Source organism: Triturus cristatus, chromosome 11 (genome assembly GCF_964204655.1).
Source record: "Triturus cristatus chromosome 11, aTriCri1.1, whole genome shotgun sequence".
NCBI classification, from domain to species: domain Eukaryota; kingdom Metazoa; phylum Chordata; class Amphibia; order Caudata; family Salamandridae; genus Triturus; species Triturus cristatus.
The window spans coordinates 308,035,424-308,058,529 of NC_140594.1; the positions used below are offsets into that span (position 1 = coordinate 308,035,424).

General features: G+C 43.5%; 1 protein-coding gene across 3 annotated transcripts in view; it reads left to right on the plus strand.

The window, feature by feature from the left end:
• Positions 1-768: 768 nt before the first annotated feature.
• The window catches only part of LOC146784103 (uncharacterized), a 310,978-nt gene continuing 288,640 nt past the window's right edge, over positions 769-23,106 (plus strand). For all 3 annotated transcript variants that reach the window (XR_014970441.1, XR_014970442.1, XM_085633423.1), the window contains exons 1-3: positions 769-824; positions 1,671-1,731; positions 1,871-1,913. The gene's annotated coding sequence lies outside the window, so the exon portion shown is untranslated. The remainder of the gene's footprint in view (positions 825-1,670; positions 1,732-1,870; positions 1,914-23,106) is intronic.

Sequence of the window (23,106 nt, forward strand, 5' to 3'; positions counted from 1 at the left end):
CTTAGATGAAAAGGTCTGTTGCATGTAAGTGACTAGGGATAGCTATAGGAGTCAATGTCATTATTTTTCTAACCAATTCCCTACCGATAATTGTCTATCGCCAACTGCAATCTAACCGAAATGGCTTATATTGACACTAGCTTCTTTATCTACAATCACAGTACCTGTCGGTATCAAGAAACCCCCCTCTCCCCCCCCTCCTGGTTGATAACTACGCCATGCGTATCCTACAATATGATGGGTTTTATACCCATTCAGATAACAACATTAGTCAGACACCCAAAAACGTCTCCATTAAAACATAGTAGGTACGAGAGAGGTAATTTTGTTGCAGCTCCCATTCCTTCCACCTATTGCACAAAGGTGCTTTACATACATTAGAGATAGGTATCTGCAGTTTCAGTGTTGAATAGTAAATGAACCAGTGGTATCAGTGCTAGTTGAATGCCGTTTTCCTAGAAACGTGATTGGTCACACAACTAATGTGGACATTGTCATAAGCCTGAGACCGCATAAAAACGTCCTCATAAATACATTCGCATTGTAAACATGGTGTGTGGGTGCAAGTCCTTTGACTGTGTCAATACTATCGTTATAGGCATTCAAAGACGTGTCATTGTTCTGTGTTACCATGATTTATGCTGACTTATTCAAGACACACAACAAAAACTACCACTTCCCTGTATTATGACGTCACTCTGTAGTTTACATACAGCGATTGGATTGGTAACGTTATGCACGCAATGAGCACGTTTAAAACATCACCTGACCGGAACCTCGGCACCTCCCACAAACTCAGGAGGGTACGAGGCACCGACGGACAGGTGAGTGTTTGCAATCTTGCATTTGCGGTTACGCGGATGAGTTTATGGATTCGCCTTTACCTTGTGAGAGTTACCCTACTAAGAGAAACGCGCTGTAATTTTGAACTGTTTTCACGTGTCACTGAGAGAATAGCTTGCAATTTTTGAATAGAGAGAGTCCTGAGCGTTACCTCGGTACCACCCATTAACATAGGAGAGTCCAAGGTACTAATGGCCAGGCGACTGAATCGTGTTCAAGAGGGCATGGGATTCCCATTCACTCGCTCTTATTTGGTGACAGTTACCCTACCGAGATAATTATGCTGCACTTACGTGTCACTGAGAGAATCGTGGTCAAGCGGCCATTGGTATTTCCATTCACTCGCTTTCAGCTGGCAATAGTTATTCCACCGAGATAGTTATGCCGCATATTACACGCTTTCGTATCCTTGTTTGGTGGCTAAATGCAATATAAGAGAGAGTTCATTAACGCTTTACCCTTAAAGATACTGTTGATCTCAACTAGAGGCGAAACTTGAATGCATAAGCATGAAATATGTCCAATCTTCACCCCTTCATACAGCTAGTATCTTTTACCGTGGAAGACATCCATTGCTGATATACAGGTTTTTAAATTGGCTTTTTCCTTCTTTTTTTTCTTCTTTTTTCCTTTATTTGTTTCCCCAAGAAGGGTACAGACATATCCCACTAGAGAAAGTGATTAAGTGTGAGGATAATGGATGTCTAGTACGTTTGGTTGACATATTGAAGCAAATACAAGCAATAGCTAAATTGGAGTACACTTGAAGAAATACATTGTACTCTGTAAACCAATATTGATCGACCTTTCATCTAAATTTTCTTTAGAGTGGGGTCTCCTTTTTCCTGAGTAAGTGACCAGGTGAGGTCTGTATCTCGAATGATGCAGGTGAGTGCACTGTCTTATTAGTTAAATATCGGTGCACGAACACAAAGAATCGCCTACATGTTGCGATGTTTAGATTTTTAAGGAACTTACTATACCATACCAAGAATAATACATTTGTCGATGCATTTATTCATTACAGGAGTGAAGATTACCCTGCTCATTCAGAGATCTCACCACTCAAGGTTGTACTTTTTGACAATTTTGATTTACACATTTTATATACTTTATCAATTTCACTTTTATGCAGTAGCTAGTTTAGGTATATTGGTCCTGAAGAAAGCCGGGCAAAGTTCCATCTAGGCTGAAACTAGTCGACCCACTGTGAAGCAACCTATTTGTTCAAAGTTGCTTAAATATTTTTAATAGGATTGGAATAGAGTTGGTGATTAAAGGTTGTGTCTCTCTCTCCCAACTCCTTTTTAAATTTCACTTTTCTGCACTGCACCACTAAGATTTCCATCACATAAGAGACGATTTACTATCGCAGTACTACTCATGATCATGTCGGTTAGTCTCTTTTTGTATGTTTTCTTTCTCTGACTAGACTTTGTTTGGTTCAGTTGCAATCTACTGCTACATGATTTCCCTCAAGGCTTTGAGGAACAGTAGCTTAGATTGAAGGATTACCAGATGATGACACTGGCCTCTCTTGGCGGTTGATGGAAATCCTGTCAACATTCTGTGAATCTACTTCCTTTACTTGTCAATGTCCCTCCTTAGCAATTGTTATTGTTAGGATAACTTTTCTTGGTGCCCTGTTGTTGGTTAGTCTGTTCCTTATAGCCTTCCTACATTAGACCACCAGTTCCCTTTGTATGTGTGTTAAAGGTATTGGGGATTGGAACTGCTGTTTGGTCGGTAAACTCTCCCTTAGACCCTATTTCTCCCCCCTGGAGTCGTGTATGATGACTGCCTTTACGAACCCTAGCGTCAGCAGTGGTAACATCAGTGCCAGTAACAGAAGCAGCTCATCCTTATGGATGTCAGTGGGGGCTTCGTTCCCCTTGCTTTTGTCGATTTTTTATTATACTAATAGTGAATACTTTTACATTATTCGATATTAGTTTTATAATAAATGGAGTACAAATAGCTGGAATATGACATTATCTGGCAGCTGAGGTAAGTTGAAAAAAAAATGCTTTTAAATGAATGTATGTTGTGTGCGTGCTTGCAGTTTTTAGGGTGTTTATGTAAAAGAGTGTGTGTGTGTGTGTGTGTGTGTGAATGTGTTTGTATGTGAAGGCAGAGTGTGTGAGTGTGTGTATATGTGAATGAGTGTTTGTGTGCAAGCATGCGTATGTGTGAGTGAAATTGAAGGCCAAGGCGCATGGAAGTACTTCCGCTACCCCTGGCAGTTTGATGAATTTACTTCCATGGTTTCTATGTATCCCCAAATATTGTGTGAACATGACCCTATATGCTGTCTGGTTCAGTGTGATACCTGCTGCCTTTGCAATTGTCAATGCATGTTGAGATTGGAAGCGAACAAGACTGGTTCGTCTAATCTCATTTTCCTAGCCCTAAACCTGCGAAGACATACTTGGCAGTCACTAGAATCTGTTCAACTGGTATCTGGAATTAACATAATCATCTATTACCATAACTAATCACCATGTCTAAACACACTTTACTTTATTGTGGGAAAATTCTTAGTACATTTTCAGGCGACTGTTTGCCAGGGATAGTCAAATATTCGTTTAGTCTCCATCAGGAAAGGTTATGACCAATTTATGATGTGGGTAACAGTACACTTGTTTTTCACAGCCTTGGCATGGTGTTCTTCTTTGGTAAAGGGTATACCTCTACAACAGAGGTCTCCAACCATTTCTGTAACATTAGCCACTTATGTTCAGTAAAAATCATCCTGAGCTATTTACACTAGTGATGTAAAAGTGAACACCCCATCCAAGAGTGTCAGCAGGCTTTGACAATTTGAACTGAAATATTACATGGGTAGTACATACAAACCAAAGCTTCAATTCCCTGGCACCAAGGTATAAATATGAGTAATAAATCTCTCCAAATCAAATAATAGTTTTAAACACATTTTGAAAATTCAACTATTTGTCAGCAGATATCAGCTTATGAGTTGCGAAAATACACACATTTGTGTCTTATGATTTTCAGTTTTGGTAAACGTATCATAATTCAACCAAGCAGAAGCTTTGATAGTGTAGGCTGAGCTGCACACAGGGGAGCTACTCATTGGAGCCACCTGCTCTATAATCACTGGCCGATGGAAGCTTCAGGTTGACTCTCTCATGTCCCGGTTATTCCCTTTCCAACTCATTTTGTAAGCATTCTCTTCCAAGCTTTGAAAATAAGTCGTACCCTTCCATTCAAGACTTTTTAAGGTACATTTCCTTTCTCTCAAGTTGTTTGATACTGCCTAGCAACATCACTCTTTGTAGTTTCCATCCCAGTGGTGTGGCACTTGTATTTTCTAAGACACATCACATTCTGCAAGTAGCAGCCTTATTGGATAAAAGCTTCTACGAGAATTAAAGATTTTATATCCATGAAACCAGAAGCAATCTAACTAGGTGGTGGAGCCTGGGCATACACAGACGGAGAGAGTACCAGCATCCCTCATGAATGCTAATGGCGATGTAATAACAGGCCGAAGTCAGACTGCTTTCATAAACTGTCTGGATTTAGGGGCAGCAGCACTGTATTTGGAGGCCATGAATTTAAGCTGGCCTCTATGAACCTCCCTGTTTCTTTCCGTTGCTTGCCCTAAACTCAAGGGGGCTAGTGGACAGGTGATCACTCAAATTACTTTCATATTTCACTATACTAAATCAACACTAATCCTTTATGGGTTCCGGAGTAGCATGCTACTCGACGAAAAAGTGCTTTGATGCCTCGTCAGGGGTAGTAAGTGTTATATAAATGCAGTTACAATAAAATACAATAATAATGTGCTATAACATTCATGGGGTTCTGGACCCGCTGGGTCATTAATGCCCGGTTCTCAACAAGTTCAACTTACTGTTATTTTGGCCTTTGTTGCTCCAGTGCACTAGAGTCTGTTAAAAGGTTTTTGTACAATCCTATTGTGGGGCATTGGCTCCCACTTTGGCAAGAAGAGGTAAACTCAGTGCAAGTGGAGCTGCTCCTGCTCTGACCCAGTTGTAATTAAGACAGACTTTAAAACGGTCCCTTGCAGTCCTCATATTCATGTCCCCAACTTTATAGGCACAAACAAATCCATTTCTAAAAAACAAAAAGGCTCTAAAAAATTAAGATAATCCATGTCAGAGATACAATTCCTGTTTGTATTTCAGATGTTTTACTTTATCTTGCATTCCCTAAGCATATTTGCTTTTGCCAAATGTTTTTTGTTTCTGTCGTTTTTTCCAGGGATGAGCGGAATTGTTAGTTATGCCTGCGCAATGGTGGAATTTTGGTCACTCTGTATTTCTCTTTAACACGTTTTTGTACCAAATTCTGTCAATCACCACATGGAGGAATGTTTCTCCCACAAGGATGCAGAAAAAGCGACCTTGCGAGCAAGATTTGGCATCCCCTAGTGCGATTTTCTAATGCAGGAAGCCGCAAGCGGTCGTGTGCGGTCACTGTCAGAGGTCTGCCTCTTGAGTAGATTTTCTACTTGAGCGGCAGCAAAATCAACTTGAATGGTCATACAGTCTTGTTCAATGCATGGTGCCGTTCACACTGATTTTTCAGTGTTGCTTGAGCTACCAGCGCTAACTTGGAGTGCAAGCAACACAAGCTGCATATTTTCTACCCGTAGTCGGAATTCTGCGGAATCTCATGGAGTTTTTATGTAACTTTGTAGAATTCCGCAGATTGAAACTCCGTGAGTTCCTCCCACCCGAAGTTTTTTTTATGCAACATAGAACTTGCATAGTGCATGCTCTGAACTTTGGTGTCTGGGTGAATTCCTGTTGTGTGTGGATGCTCATGACAGTACACGACTGGGATGTCTAGAGAAGAGGCTGAAAGCAGCGCAAGCTTCTCTTAATGCCTGTCAGTGGGCCATAAAGATGTCCGGACTACAATTTCATCTTGTTCTCTACCTCTCTGCAGAGCTCAGAGTGATGGTCACAAATGTGACAATTGAAACTAACATTTTATGCGAACAGTTGATAAAGGTATACATAGCTGTTGACATATTGACAGTATTATTGGATCGGATCTTGATGAAATTAGACCTTGAAGGGGTCTACAATTTGGTTCAAATGAGGAAGCATGATGAATGTAAAACCACGTTTAATACTTGACATGGGCATTTTGAATATTTGGTCATGCCATCTGGTCTGTGCAATGCCCCTGCCGTATTTCAACACCTACAATGCAATAGTTCCCTAGTTATTTATATAGATGATATCCTTGTGCTTTCAGCGATCTTGGAACAACACTACATCTGTCTCAGAGAAGTTCTGTCCAGACAACCTGGATGTTAAACTATAAATTTGTTGTTTCGAAAGATTTAACTCCACCTTCTTAGTTTTTGTTTTTTATCTCTGACCAGTGAATCAGTATTCATTTGAATAAACTGACAACAGTACAAGAATATCTCCAGGCCCGCTCAAGCAAAGACATTCATAGGTTCATACTTCGCAAAACCCATCACAGGCAGCAAAGAAATGGGTTTGATTCATTTGGAATTCAGCACAAGAAGAAACATTCTAAGAATTAAAGTTTGCCTTTTCCTCTGTACCAATACTTTGTTATCCTGACATGCAACTTCCCTTCATTGCAGAAACTGGTATCTCCTCATGTGTAATTGGAATGGTACTTTCTGAAAGACATCCTAAAAATGACAATATGTACCCAGTGAATCAATAACATTTTCATTTAGTTATAATTTGGATACTGTTTGATGAATATGCATCAAATGTGGCATCCAAGTTACACCCAATGTGGATATTTTAGGTTTAATGAAGATCCAATGGGGGCAGGCATGTTTAAATTGTGGAGGGAGTCAAAAATATTTTTGATTTACTAATAACGTTGGCACCATTGGATGGATCTGTATGAAATGTAGCAGAAACCTAGCCTGTTTACCCTTTTCATGATATGTTTACGTTTGTGCATCAAAGAGGGAGGACAATATAATTGAAGGTTATAACTATAAGACTATGAAAGTGTTACTCTATAAAAGTTCACCTATAAAAAAGTGTTCATTTTATAATAATTTTGGCACTGTGTGGTAAATATGCAAATATGTTTGCAGGATCTTTGAAGAATTTCGTTTCTGTTGGTATGCCAAGTTTTGTGTCACTCAATCAAGGGTGGGGCAAAATTAAATTGAGATTAATTTGATTATAGTTTTGTGCTGTCTAATGAATCTGCGTCGGATGTTGAAGGATTATATAAAGTTAGATGCAGTGCAGGTATATCAGGTTTTCTGTAGAACCATTAGGGCAAAATAAAAAAAGGAAAACCCCTTTTGTTTATTGATAACTTTCTATACTGTGTGAAGAGCTGCATGAATTTTGACAGAGACTTAGGATCAGATTTTAGGTGTGTATGGCAATACTCAGTCCATCATGGAAGCAAGGGACAATACCTCAGCCAAATTCTGAGGTGAACGCTGTTCCAGCAGTCATCTCAGTACATTGAAAGGAATTGCTGTCCCAGTGGTTTATTTCGATGTTTAAAATGTTTGTTGGGTGGCTGTCATCAGTTTGGACTGCCATTCATCAAACATTTTTTCAAATCAAATTCTTTGGGGCATATTATCAAGGACGGCGTTAAAATTATCGCCGGTTTAGCGGCAGAAAACTGCCGCTAAAGCGGCGATAATGGACTTGATAATATGCCCTGGAGAATTCCAATAGAAGCCGATGTTCACACCCTAGTGTGTCACACCCACAAGGACGATATATGCCCAGCCCTAGTGTGTCACATCCACGAGGACGATATATGCCCACCCCTGGTGTGTCACACCCATGAGGACGATATATGCCCAGCCCTAGTGTGTCACACCCACAAGGACAATATTTGCCCAGCCCTAGTACCTCACCCCCACGAGCACGTTATGTCCACCGCTCAGCGTGTTAACAACCTGGAGGGGACAGGTCGGCCCGGCAGGATAGCAGGGGCAGCAGTGACGGCCCGGGTTCCAGGCTGGGAGCAGGCATCACCAGGCTTAAAACACAGAGCAAAAGGACACGCGGTGTGCCAAGATCAGACAATGGAGAGGACAGCCACCTGGCGAGCGTCCAGGAGGATCAGCCAAGGAGCCTAATGCAAACAAGTGCCGAAAAGCCCACCGCCTTGTGAGAAGGGAGAACTGAAGAGACGCAGCGTGCATGATAAGCAACAGATGATGAGTCCAGTCCGAGTGGGCAGGGGCTAAGGGAGACAGGGTGGTCACCAACCCCACTTCCAAAAGCAACCCGACATCAATAGATCTCGAAGAACGAGCAATGCATGCGCTGCGACGCTAAGCGAGACCTAAAAAAGACATTACACCATCCCCTCTAAATTGATCTGGCAGTATAATGTCTTTCTTCACACTGCACTTACTGCATTGAGCCATGGGTGGAAATTTCCTGTTAACTGAAGCAACAGGGGATCCATCAACGGAAATCTTAAGGTCTGTCCATCTCTAAATGAGTCTATAATAATCAAACAATGGAGGCAAAAGAAGTATTAGGGGTATGGCCACTCAACTTCCAACAACAAACAAACAATTAAAAAAAAGTCGGTCCCAGAAAACCTGTGTTAGTCAGGAGTCTCTAAGAGTTTTTTTGAGAGACTCTTACCCACTAGAATTCAAAGGTGGCATGCTTCATCATTGAGATGGCACTCGAGACACCTAGGGCTCGATTACAACTTTGGCAGTGTGGCAGTGGTTCTGCCCCGCCGCCTCACCACCAAAGCTGTGGTCAGGCCACCGGCCAGATTAGGAGTTTCCTCCTGTGTGGTGGGATTTGTTTTTGACGTTCCCACAGGGGTGCACTGAAAATGGGTACCGCAATGGGACTGCCAAAAACAGTTCTTACATGGCATGGACTGAAAAGTCCATGCTGTGCAGTAACTGATGTGAATGCACACAAGGGAGCACATGTTGTGCCCCCTGTGTGACTCCACAGTGTGTGAGGCATTAGGGGGCCATATAGGACTCCCCTTGTTTCCTCTATGCACAGTTTTCATGGTGGTGAAACAGTCATGAAAACCATGTCAGAGAGGAAACTTATAACATGTTTGGTGGGACTGTGGTGGTCACGCCAACCATTATACTGCCTCCTGACTGTTGCTGGATTCAAGGTAGCCTGGCTGATGAGGGGTGTTACCTGGCTTGGAAGTTTGGGCTGAGGCACAGGGTCAAGATTGATTTGTATATAGCTGGGTCATGGATTCAACCCAGATCTGTGACTGGGGGTGAGTGTCTGAAAAGTTTCAGCGCTCCGTCCATCTTCTCCTTGGGTTTGCTTTGTTTGCCCCAAGTTGGCATGGTATGCCCAGATGTGGGTCCTTTGCTCACTTTGCCACTGGATTTAAACTAGCCTGTCTGACGAGGGGGGTTACCCCGAAACCGGCCCCAGGATGTTTGTTTCCGGTCCAGGGAACATCTGGCTTGGCCGTTCGGGCTGGACTGTTCCCATGAGGCACAGGGTCAAGACTGATTTGCATATAGCTTGGTCTGAACTGGGGTGGCAAAGTGAACTAAAGAACGATGATGGATTCAACTCAGATCTGTGACTGGGGGTTTGTGTCTGAAAAGTTTCAGCGCTCCATCCATCATCTCCTTGTGTTTGCCTTGCCGCAGCAACACCAGTGAACGGCGGTTTCCTGGCAGTTGCCGCGGGGCTGTGGTGGTCCCACTGCCCATATCGTGGTTGGGAGTCAGCCACTGCTGTGCCCCCACAAGTCTGGTGGTCCGTGGACCACAAGACTCGTAATCGGGGCCCTAGTGTGACTGAGTGGGCAGGGTGAGTGAGCACTTCTAAGTGTGAGAATTAATGGTATATGTGTAAGGTGTCTTAAAATATCCTCACGATCCCTATTAGAGTTATTTAATTCATGGGAACGTTGGTAAGGATACAAACAAGGCAGGATGTAATTTGAGGACATATCAATGGTCCCTTACATCCACAGTTAATTGCGGTTAACATGTTTCAGCCACCTTAACCCAACAGGGTCTCGCGGCTTTCCTCAGGTACTTTTTAGGCAGACCCCATTCCCTAGTCTAATTATGGGAAAAGTATCCTATACCTCGAGTGTCAGTGATCCATATTTGTGACCTGAACGTAAATTCTAGGACGACATTTTGTTTCCCTGACTATGGGCGCAGGCAGGGAAAATGCAGTGTTTTACAACCTGGCAGGAGCACAAAGCTGCTCCTCCCTAGTGGGAGAAGAAAACATTTTCTTGCCTGTGATATCGGGAAGTAAAATGCATTGAATTGCTACCACCCCGAGGGAGCAAAAGCAAACTGCTTACACTGGGTTGGGACAATGTCGACTTGCACTGCACCAGTGCAAGCAGGGGAGCCAGCAAACTGCTGGGGCCCTGGGCCTCTTCCCAGCCCCCAACATGAGACTAGTTGTGGGGTGCCCCAGGTGGGTACCAGGGCAGCCTATGTAAAAGAGAAAGATGCTGGCTCCTGCAGGAGGAGTGATATTTGGGGTTGAGGGGGTCCTAGTCCTCCCTCTGCACCCCCCAATATGGGACTAGCTGTGGCATGTCCCAAATGGGCTCTGGGGCATGACACTTTAAAATAAAAACAAAGTACAATGCTGGCTCCTGCAGGAGTAGAGCGCCGTCGGGCCGTGCAAGCTATGGCCTCCCCATGGCTCTCAAAAAGAATAATGGCCTGGGTTGCCCCAGGTGAGCAACGGGGCAACCCTTAAAATAAACAATAAATGCTGACTCCTGCATGGCTCCATAGGGCTGCTTGCAGGGAGTCACAGGGCCACAAGGGGCCTCCCCCCCCCCCCCCACAGCTTTGTTACTAAAAGTGACTAATAAATGAGTGGCCATGACTGATCTTTTATTATTCACTGCTCCTTCAAGGAGTGTCCCATAATAACCTGGGAAGGCAATGTGCATGTATTTTGGTTTTAGCGATGTCCCTAAAAGGGGCAGTGACATCACCCAAAAAATGTTTTAATGTTGGGTAGGGTTTTCTGCAGGAAGTTCAGTAGCCTCCCTGCAACACTAGAATACAAAATGCAAGTGTCCATGGTGTATCAAACCATGACCCAAATAGAGAATGTACCATTTTTTTCAAAAGGATTTCCAAGGCTGGAGCGTTTGCTCTACAGCTGGGACTGCAGTGCCCTTATTTAGTTATTTTATGATTGCAATTTTTGGGATGTGAAATGTTAAAAGGTAGACTTAGAGACCTGTTAGTTTTCTTTCGAAAAGAAAAAAAAATATCCCTCTGAATATTTATTTTCCACCTAAACGTAATAATAAAAACTATGTAAAGAGAGTCACAGTCATGCAGTTTAATAAAACGTTCTTAAATACATTTTAAGTAAGCAATAACAAAAAACATTTAATTGTGTGTATTATTGAAATATACATTTGATTAAAAGTATTGGTATTTTTTAGAGAAGGATGATAAATCTGCTTGGGCGCAGGATGCGGGTGGGAGGGGTATGGTTTGGCTACCTGCAAGGGGGAGGGGGGTTGGCTGCGGTGTCTGCCCACAGGCCAAGGCCTGTGATAAACACCCCAAAGTGCATGGCCTAAAACCATGTGCAGCGTGGGGTTGACTGCCTGCAGGGCATTTCTTCAGCATCATACACTGCTAATTGTCCAACATATTACATACTCATGATATCTTATATGTCATTATTGATAATATCACTGCAGCATTTGCAATGAAATTATTGATGAGAAAACGATGCATGGCAGGTGTGTGAGCTATAGTTATTTGTGATAACTGGTGAATTTCTAGGGCTTTTAAAGGTAAAATTGTTACATTGATACTGAAAATTTCACCCAAATATAATACTACATTCAGTGAAACTATATATCTAGATAGACAGATAGACAGACAGACAGAACGACAGACAGACAGATAGACAGACAGACAGAACGACAGACAGACAGAACGACAGATAGACAGAGAGACAGATAGATAGATAGATAGATAGATAGATAGTGCAGAGTGGCAGTAGGCACTCTGTAGTTATAGATAAAATTTCCAGGAATAGGAATTCCTCAGATGTTTGCTTGCTAATAACTTTGCCCCTGTTTAACGAATCTCCATAAAACTTTACGGACTTATTGCTTTTTTTCAAATTGGCAGAGGATGAAAAGTTTAACTGTGATTGGTCAAGGGGTAGCAAAGATAAAAGGGGAGTCACAAAATGTATTGGGGCAAAAAATAATTTTTCCATTGACTTTGTACTCACGCATAGTGGTCAGATGCCCTGTCGTTTTTACATTGTAAGGCATTTAAACTTAGTGATATCTGTTGTCACTGTAGTTTCACAAAATGTCATGGTATTTCGTGAAACTACAGCAGTGCATAGTGATGACAAGGTAATAGGTGATTGGCTAATGAATGCCTTTACAAGATAAAGGCAGCCATGTTGCTTTAAGGCCACTTTCCCTGTTTTATGGGTTAGCGCCTTAGATGTAGGTAAGTATTAGGTGTGATAATTTTCCCCTACCTATACCAATTTATTAAAGTAGTTATAGGCAGCACAAATTATTTAAAAGTTTATATATATATATATATATATATTACATTTCAAAGGCCCGAAAGCAAAAAGACGCACTCGCAGCACTTGAAACCAACAGGCTTTAATCCGTGGAACCGGCATTTTGCATTTCAGGTACACTTTTAAGCTGATGCCGACGCGTTTCGAGGACCCTGTCCTCTTCTTCCTGGGCAGCTCATCAAACTCACGGGTAGCTCCAATCAGCTTTTAAGTGCATGCAGCGACCCCCAGTGGGTCATGTTCAGTGTCAGTATAGTACTCTTGCATGCTGGGAAATCGAGTCCCAGTTGGAGAAAACTTGTTAAACTCACAGTGAGTCCCGTGATAGTTCGTGATTTACTGAGCATTAAAAAGCATTTTTTCACCTTAGTAGGCTCCCAATTGCATTAGCCAGTAATTAAATCCTCAAGTGCTGCGCTGTTCGCGGCTATGGCACAGTTCCACATCGCCGCGCAGCCTCTCCTCAATTGGCGGTGACGGTGCAGTCTTTCACGGCAGGGCAGCCGTGTATATATTACATTTCAAAGGCCCGAAAGCAAAAAGACGCACTCGCAGCACTTGAAACCAACAGGCTTTAATCCGTGGAACCGGCATTTTGCATTTCAGGTACACTTTTAAGCTGATGCCGACGCGTTTCGAGGACCCTGTCCTCTTCTTCCTGGGCAGCTCATCAAACTCACGGGTAGCTCCAATCAGCTTTTAAGTGCATGCAGCGACCCCCAGTGGGTCATGTTCAGTGTCAGTATAGTACTCTTGCATGCTGGGAAATCGAGTCCCAGTTGGAGAAAACTTGTTAAACTCACAGTGAGTCCCGTGATAGTTCGTGATTTACTGAGCATTAAAAAGCATTTTTTCACCTTAGTAGGCTCCCAATTGCATTAGCCAGTAATTAAATCCTCAAGTGCTGCGCTGTTCGCGGCTATGGCACAGTTCCACATCGCCGCGCAGCCTCTCCTCAATTGGCGGTGACGGTGCAGTCTTTCACGGCAGGGCAGCCGTGTATATATTACATTTCAAAGGCCCGAAAGCAAAAAGACGCACTCGCAGCACTTGAAACCAACAGGCTTTAATCCGTGGAACCGGCATTTTGCATTTCAGGTACACTTTTAAGCTGATGCCGACGCGTTTCGAGGACCCTGTCCTCTTCTTCCTGGGCAGCTCATCAAACTCACGGGTAGCTCCAATCAGCTTTTAAGTGCATGCAGCGACCCCCAGTGGGTCATGTTCAGTGTCAGTATAGTACTCTTGCATGCTGGGAAATCGAGTCCCAGTTGGAGAAAACTTGTTAAACTCACAGTGAGTCCCGTGATAGTTCGTGATTTACTGAGCATTAAAAAGCATTTTTTCACCTTAGTAGGCTCCCAATTGCATTAGCCAGTAATTAAATCCTCAAGTGCTGCGCTGTTCGCGGCTATGGCACAGTTCCACATCGCCGCGCAGCCTCTCCTCAATTGGCGGTGACGGTGCAGTCTTTCACGGCAGGGCAGCCGTGTATATATTACATTTCAAAGGCCCGAAAGCAAAAAGACGCACTCGCAGCACTTGAAACCAACAGGCTTTAATCCGTTGAACCGGCATTTTGCATTTCAGGTACACTTTTAAGCTGATGCCGACGCGTTTCGAGGACCCTGTCCTCTTCTTCCTGGGCAGCTCATCAAACTCACGGGTAGCTCCAATCAGCTTTTAAGTGCATGCAGCGACCCCCAGTGGGTCATGTTCAGTGTCAGTATAGTACTCTTGCATGCTGGGAAATCGAGTCCCAGTTGGAGAAAACTTGTTAAACTCACAGTGAGTCCCGTGATAGTTCGTGATTTACTGAGCATTAAAAAGCACTTGGCAACGCCCACTGAGGGTTTGAACTTTTGAATAAATAACACCGGAAATGATGGGAGCCTGTGATGCGTTTTTAAAAGCAGCCCATGAAGAAGAGGCCTTGAGCCTTGAAACGCGTTGGCATTGTACGTTTTATTTGGAGCTTGAAAAGCAAGCAGCATCTTACAGCTGAAAGGCGAGAACGCTGGGAGTGCTCTCCCGATGCTTGAGGGCACTTGGTGGAACATATATATATATATATATATATATATATATATATATATATATATATATATATCCTACTGGCGGTCGCCAGTAGGTAGTTATAGTTAGGACCCTGTTTCCATAGGAAATCCGCAACATTCTATTTGGAATAACTTTGGCGCCGGTCGACGAATCCTCGCGAAATTTTCAAAATAGGTGGGGCGCTACGCTCCGCTCCTACCCTGAAAGTCTCGGGGGGATTCGTCAAGCAGGGGCCGAGAAAAAAGGGGGGTCCCAAAACGCGTTTTCCCCATGCATTTTTCCATAGGACCTTTAGACACAGCTACAGCCCGAACGGCTGAACAGAATTACTTGACATTTGGCAGAGAGGTAGCCATAAGGTCAAGGAAGTGCCTTTTGCAGGTCTGGTGTAAATCTGTTCAATATTTCCTGAGAAAATTGCATTTAAAAGCATATATATATGTGGGCGGAGCCTAACCACACATCTCATCTCATCCTGAGATCTGATTGGCTGTCAGCACTTCATCCAAGAAGTGTTGGCAGCCATCTTGGGACCAATATACATGATAGCACCTCATTAAAAAGCATTGCAGTTAATAGAAGGTTTTAAGACTTTAGTTACATTATAAATCATTTGTTGATGGTACCATACTCATTTTAGGAATTGTGGTATGTTCTAAGGTGATTTCACCATGTGAAAAAGCCTTCTGCTGGGATATCATGATTGAGAGAAAAATATTTTCTCATGCTTTTACCACAGAGGTTTGGAAGGTGATCTATAGGCTAAACTGAGAGCTTATTTTCTGTAAATTCACATTATCTTTCTCAGTCATGTGAGAATGAAGTCTGACATTCTCAGTAAAACATGTACATCCAACAAGGGCAGAATGTCAGTTGATTCCTTTGTGTTCTACTGCAGCTTCCCAGAGTGTTCCAAAGAACTACTAGAGCGCTAACAGTCCTACTTATGATAAACGTATGGCACACCTGAAGCCATCTTGCTTGGATTAAAGTGGTAACTCTTAAAACATTTAATTTAAAAAGGAACAACATGATGGGGTTCATTTTTCCATAAAAAGTATGATTAGTGCTACAGAAAGAAAAATTAGGGCACATTTTGAGTGACTTCTCAAATCCTCTTCTATTTCATTAAAAAATTCTGACATGCAGACTGAAACATGCACTTTCAATACCAGCAGCAGTTTTCCCTGGTGAGCAGTAGCTTTTCTACAGTGATCTAATGAGCAAAAAGAGTGCTAACATTCTGAATTTATGGCAAATGTGTGACACATGTGAATGCCTTCTTGATGGAATCAAAGTAAAAAACTGAAAGTATTTCCTACTGAGGAGACTGCAGTAAATGAGGAAATTAGGAAACTTCATAACAAATAAGTCTCCCAAGATGGCCACCAGAGACAAAACAGCCCAAATGTAGCCCAAATATCACCCAGATGTAGCCCAAGTATAGCCCAATGACAGAATGTCCCAGAATGTTCTTAAAAACAACTAGAGCGCTTACTGTCTTCATTATGACAAAAGTATGGCACACCTGAAGCCATCTTGATTGGAATAAACTGGTAACACTTAAAACATTTAATTTAAAAAGGAACACAATGAGGAGGTTCATTTTGCCATAGAAATTATGATTAATGCTGAAGAAAGAAAATGAGGGCACATTTTAAGTGACTTCTCAAATCCTCTTCTATTTCATTAAAAAATTCTGACATGCAGACTGAAACATGCACTTTTAATACCAGGAGCAGACTTCCATGGTGCAGTAGTTTTACTACAGTGATCTAATGAGCGACTAGAGTGCTAACATTCAGAATTTATGGCAAATGTGTGACATATCTGAATACCTTCATGATGGAATCAAAGTAAAAAACTGAAAGCATTTCCTACTGAGGAGACTGCAGTACATGAGGAAATTAGGAAACTTCATAACAAATAAATCTCCCAAGATGGCCACCGGAGACAAAAGAGCCCAAATGTAGCCCAAAATCACCCAGGTGTAGCCCAAATATAGCCCAATGACAGAAGTGTGCAAAACACTTATTATTTTGTGTTTTTGCAGTGTTATATAGTGCAGACTTGTCAGGTATTGGAGTGCTTTACATGAGCATTGGTTACATCACACAAGAACAAATTCATTTTGGTTGTAGACATGGGGAGACTAAGTGATTTGACCAGAATCACAGAATGTCGAGCTGAAGCAGAAACTGCAACCTGGTTCCCCAGTTGCAAAGTCTGCAGTTCTGGAAGTAACACCACATCCTCTCCCCTAAGTGCAACATTTAATCAAGTGGTCAACTGGATAAAAAAACATAAAGATAACAAATAATTTAAAAGTGCTTTGTCGCTATTTGAAAACTCAGAAAATATGTCCTTATTTTAGTCTTTTAGAGCACTAACCATAATTTTGATGCCAATAAGACCCTCTCATATATGTAATTTCTAAAGGAAATGCTCTAGGTATTACAGTTTTGATTACATCAAGATGATGTCAGGCGTTCCACACTTTTGTAATAAATATAGAATGTTAGCAATCTAGTTGTTCATTAGGATACCGTTGAGAGGCAGAGGCCAGGGGCACGGACTCTGAAAATTGAAGGCAGGTAGGAGGGTGCAAAGGCAACAATTTAACCACACTGAGCAGGCAGGAAGGGCCGTGGAAGCACAACAGACTATGGAGGGCAGTGGAAAGGGGGGCAGGGGCAACAAACCAACAATACAGGACTTGCAAGAGAGGCTGTTGGAGGGAAGATCTATTACGGGTCAAGGAAGCTAGGGGCGGTCCCCAGATCCCCGGGAGCCACCACAGAACTGAGCAGGAGAGTGAGTCAGGGACAAAAGGGGCACCTTAATTTGAGCCGGGGTACCTAGGAACGCTTGCTCCAAAAATGAAGAAAACAGACATATGAGACATGGAATTGGAGGCAGAATACAATGGCAGTTTAATGAGAAGATGCAACTTCAAATAAACCGCAGAATAGAGACATAAAGTACAAAATACAGAATCCAGATAATCATACAGCTGTCATAATATTCTCTGTATCTCAATTAATGTACTGACAGAGAGAGAGAGAAAACACATCTATAAATGCATCATGAGAAACAAGTTACACCAAGGAAAATGTTACCTAGGAACACTCACGTTTACTCTTAGAGCAAGCATTCCTGCAATTACAATACAAAATCTTTTAAATGCAAAAGTAAAGAGAACAATGGTTAAACATAACATGACATTTCATATAGGTAAAATAGAATAAGATACTTCAAGCAAAGCAGAGCAAGACATTTTAAGCAAAGGAAGACAAGAGCTCCCAGCTCTTGGGGAAAACCTGCACTGCCTGTTAACCTACATACAGACGGCGAGGTAGTCCGTCGATATCTGTGGGTGCTCCCTTTTTATATCATTTTGTGGGCTCCTTTGCACGCTACATCTACCTACGTATGCTACCCAAAAGCTTCGTCTGCAGATTTTACCAGACATTTCGTCATTTACCCACTTAATGCTGACAATGGACTGGGTGAAAAGGTCAGTCTCTCAGGCCAATCGCTTATCGTAAGTTCCATAGAGCAAGCAGAAAAAAATGGGTATTGTACGGGAATTCAATATATTCATGTATAAAATCTCCTCAGTTCTCCTAACTTGACGCTCTGCGGTTGCCACTTCCTTAAAAGCGGGAAACCTGCCCAGGAAGCAAGTACCAGTCCAGGATGCAGCCTACTGTATGTCGACAGCTTCAGGGGGATGTTGAACTTTGATACCGAGCACGGAGCACTCGGGTAGGGTGGGGGCTACCAGTTTGGATCAGAAGGCCTCGCAGACCTGCCTTCAGACTGCTATACACTAAAATTGCAGAGCTATGGTCAATTTAACAAAGAGGCCTACATATTGAACAGAAGGGCCTACACAGGGGTTTTATGCTGGCTGAGTGGTAAGGATGTCTCAGGATAATTATATAGCAACACAGGACCCGCTGGTCAATTTAATACGGCCTACAAATGCAGCTGGCAGGGCAAGGACAAGGGTCTCATACTTCAGGTGTGGACAGAACGGGCCAGGGGCCCCCTGTGATACAAAATCTACCCTCCTTCAAGGCTGTGGCAATGTAATAGACCATTGTGGGCAGAAGGAAGAGGCAATGGTAGTACAACCATACATGCCAACAGACCCGATTCAGCCAGGAAACGTCCAATGTTTTTAAGCTCAAATGGGCTTTATTTGATCTGTCTCCTGTCTACAATATCCTCTTTTTCAATGTAACTCAAAGGGGAAAATCAATACCCCAGTTTTTTTTCAAAATCTCCCTCTTACCAAGTTCAAAATGTTCGCAAGTATGGTACATTGGATCATGGAAGGAAATGGGATAGGGACATGGACTTGGATAACAGAGGACAGGAGGGACATGGAGAGGTGCACCAAACTGACCCTGCAGGGCAGGCATCAGGGTTTGCAGCAGCACAATACACCACACACGGCATGCAGGACGGGAGTGCAGCACAACAATCCATAGAAAGCAAGAGGGAGGGGACAGGACCATGCACATGGAGAACAGAGAACAGAGGGGCAAGAGGCAATGGTAGCTAGCTGACCATAATGGACAGACAGGAGAGAAAGCTGCAGCATAACAGACCATAAAGGGCAGGAGGGACGGATCAGGGGCATTACAATGGAACAGACAAGCCAGGAGGGAGGGAGTAGGGCTGGGGGCAAGGGGGCAGGGCAGGAGCAGCAAGATAGCCATGGAGGTCAGGCAGGATGGGCACTAGAAGCAAGACACACCATGAAGAGCAACAGTGAGACTGTGATGGCATACACACAGACCATGGAGGGAAGGTGGGAGGGGGTCAGGGGCAGCTAACTGACCACACAGGGAAGGTGAGAGGGGCCATGGCAGCACAGAAGACCATGCATGGCAAGTGGGAGGGTTAGTGGCAGCACAATGGCTATGATGGGCAAGAAGGAGGGTGGAGGGGCATGCACAAAGGACGATGGAGGATAGAAGGGAGGGTAAGGACCTGTGCACAGACAAGAAAGTTCAGGGGAAGGGACCTCACAACAGACCACACGGGGCAGGCAGGAGGAGCAGTTGCAGCACAACAGACCAGGGAGGGCAGAAGGGTGTGGCAGTACAATGGACCATGTAGGACAGGAGGAAGAGGATAGGGGCATGGCATGTGGACAGGCAGGGTGGAGGTGGCAGGGACAGGTTACAGTCATCTGACAATGCTAGGCAGGTGGGAGGGGAGTGGCAGCTCAACAGAACACTCAGAGTAGATAGGAGTGGCAGGTCCATGGGACATGGTGGGCAAAAAGGATGGAGCAGGGGCATGCACAAAGACATCGGAGGGCAGGGGGAAGGAGAATAGGGGCAGCAAGCTAAGCACAGAGTTTAAGCAGGAGGTCAATGATGGGGCATAGAATTGGGCAATGGAGGGCAGGAGGAGTGGACTGGTACATCATACTAAATTGAGGGCAGTGGCAGCACATCAGACCATGTATGGCAGGAGGGAGGAGGCTAGTCCATGGATTCACACAACAGAGGATAGGGAGGAAGGGGATGGGGCAGCAAGCTAACTGTTCAGAGAAGGCGGGTATTAGGAACTTTATTGTTTTTAAAACATTGTGTCTGTGCGAACTACTTAAAATATGAACAAGTATGCAGCATAATCTCACTTTTATTCAGGAAGAAGAGGACGTTTGTGACTGTGACTCCGGGCTCACTTGGCAGAAACACCCCCTGACCCTCCACCCCCTATTGCAAAATGTAATGCCCGTGAAAAGGGTAGGTGAACACAGTGTTATATAGAACATAGTCCTGAGAGCACGATTGAAAATGAAAACTAGATATAGTGTATGGTATAAACTATGCACCAAAAAGTGTGATATAAGATGAACCGGGCGTGAAATATAATATGCAATACATTGTGCGCAATGACAGATTCATTGGAGAGCGCGAGATAGCACAGGCACTAGCGCGTGCTATGCGATATGCGCCTTGGAGTGTAATATGCACAGGGCAGTGTTGTGTAACCTAACTAGTCTCTAAAGTTGTAATATAAAATATGTGCTGGGGAGTGTAACGTTGCATATGCACTGTGACAAAGATATGGATCCCAGATTGTAATATGTATGGCATAGCACTGTGCGTTATAACATATGCATCGAGAAAGGCACGTTAGATGGGGCAATATAACCCGTGCGAAGACAAGTGTGGCATGACATATTCACGGGGTGGTGTTACAGTGCACATGGGCTAGAGAGTGTCATAGCATATGCACTAGCTAGTGGAATACAACACAGAGGTGTGTGGCACTCGGCAGGCAATGGTGGGTGTAACACAGCATTGGGCTCTGTCAGGAGCACGCTGTGACTCTCAAGTGATGTTCGTCCCCTTTCCAGAGAGTAAAATTAAAAGTATTACACATCCGGCAGTGGATGTGTGTTTTATTAACCGTGAGGGGGGTTTCTTGCATAGTTTTGGTCGAATTTTTGGCGAATCCCCTTAGAATGGCTTGGTGTGCATGTGTATTAAATGTGCCCGTCAATAGCTACCCATGTTTGTATAAATAAACGACAAGGGTGTCTACCAGGATTAGGCACGGTAGGGCATCAGACATGTCAGAGCTTCACTAGTGGTGTAAATACATTCCACGTGGATTCATTGCATGCATAGTCGCCTTTTAATGAATATCACGCAAATCGTCATGGTGATAGGTACGTACGGTTTGTCCAGCATGTCCTAGGTGTGTCTATGAATATATAATTTTTAAAAATAATAAAAAACAGTGGCCGGCCCTGGGGATTGGGGTCAAAAAAATATAATTAGGAGACTGGCCCTGGGGGATGGGGTCATCAGGGCCAATAAATTAGAATAAGAAGGGGAAACAAACAGCCCCCCTTCTTAAAAAACTAAAATAAATAAAAGACTGGCATCGTGCCGGAGGCCATGCCCCCTCCGTGCAGCACTCTGCAAACGCGCCCCCAACAGGCATCTCCAGTATGCGCCAGGGAGCTGCGCTGCAGCCAGGTGTTCTGAGGCCATGCCCCTTTTTACACCTCTCTGCAACGCAGCTCTGTGGCGCTTACTGGAGGTACCTAGTGGTCTAGTTTGACCCTAGGGACCCTTAGGATTCAAGGGGACTTAATCTCTCAACTTAGAACAGCCACAGGGCGCGTTTACACAGTGGTGAAGGGAGGGGACGGGGCCTGAGGTGACGTGTGCAAACACGCACTATGGCACGTTTTAAATTGGGGATATAATTTCCCTTCAATACTGAGGGCCCCTGGGGGCTAACTAGCCCACCAAGTGCTTCCAGTAAGCGCCACTGAGCTGCATTGCAGAGAGGTGGTCCAGGCCGTGCCACTTTTTACACCTCTCTGCAACGCAGCTCTGTGGCACTTACTGGAGGTACCTAGTGGGCTAGTTGGACCCTAGGGACCCTCAGGATTCAAATGAACTTAATCTCCCAACTAAAAATGGACACAGGGCGTGTTTACACAGTGGTGAATGGAGGGGACGGGGCCTGAGTTAACGTGTGCAAAAACGCCCTGTGGCCTGTTTTAAGAGGTAGTTTTAATCCCCATGCCCTATTATATACTAGGGGCTTACAGAGGAGGTCATGCTAATCACAGGGGGACCCCAACGCATAATGTTCCCTAGTGTATGTAGGTGTTTTCACTGTATTCTAAGTGTCTTTTAACATAGCACTGGCTCTAGGACTGGTTAGTCAGACTCAGTTACCACAAGTATCCGTCTGAAAAAGTTGAGGGTACAGGATGATTTTGCAACAAGGCTTCTTTCTGCTCTTCTTTTTGTTCTTTCTGCACGTTATCCTTCTTCCTGCACTTATCTTCGTATTTGAGGACTTCTGTTGCTTCTTTCTGCACTTCTTTTGTTTCTTTCTGTGCATTTTTTCTTCTTTCTTCACATGTCCTATCTCTGTAGGCATAGTTAGAAATTAGCATTTAAAAAACCTTTGAAATTCACAGAAAAAAACATAGGTTTCAGGCACGTTATAGTTAGGAATTAGCATTCAAAAAACCTCAGAAATTCACTGAAAAAACCATAGGTTTCAGGGGTGTTATAGTTAGCTGGACTTTTCACTTGTACAAAACCATTGAAATTCCCCCGTTATAGTTAGTTCAGCTAACTATAACTCGCGCGCCCGCAATGCACTGCTGATGACGTCACATATTACATCACTCATGACATGGTCAGTGACATCACTCATGACATCACTGATGACATCTCAAATGACATCACTGATGACATCACTGATGACATCATCCTTGTGATAGAGTGGCAGACCTCCTCTCACCCTAATATAACCTTTGATACACACATTCAAAAATAGAGACTAAAATTTTCAAAACAATGGACATACCAATACTAGTTACAACAACCTCTTCAGTAATTCTAAGATCCACATACACATCCACTCATTCACCAACAGTCCTATACAGTCACTCATACATGTACTCACTCATCATATGTACTCATACACCTATACATCCTGTTACACAATGCCACTCATCCATAGAGTTACTCACACACATAGTCACTCATGCTAATAAAGAATCAAACATACATTTACTTGCATATACAGTTATACACACACCACCATACTTACTTCTATGGAAACTTACACATACTTAGTCTTTTAAACAATC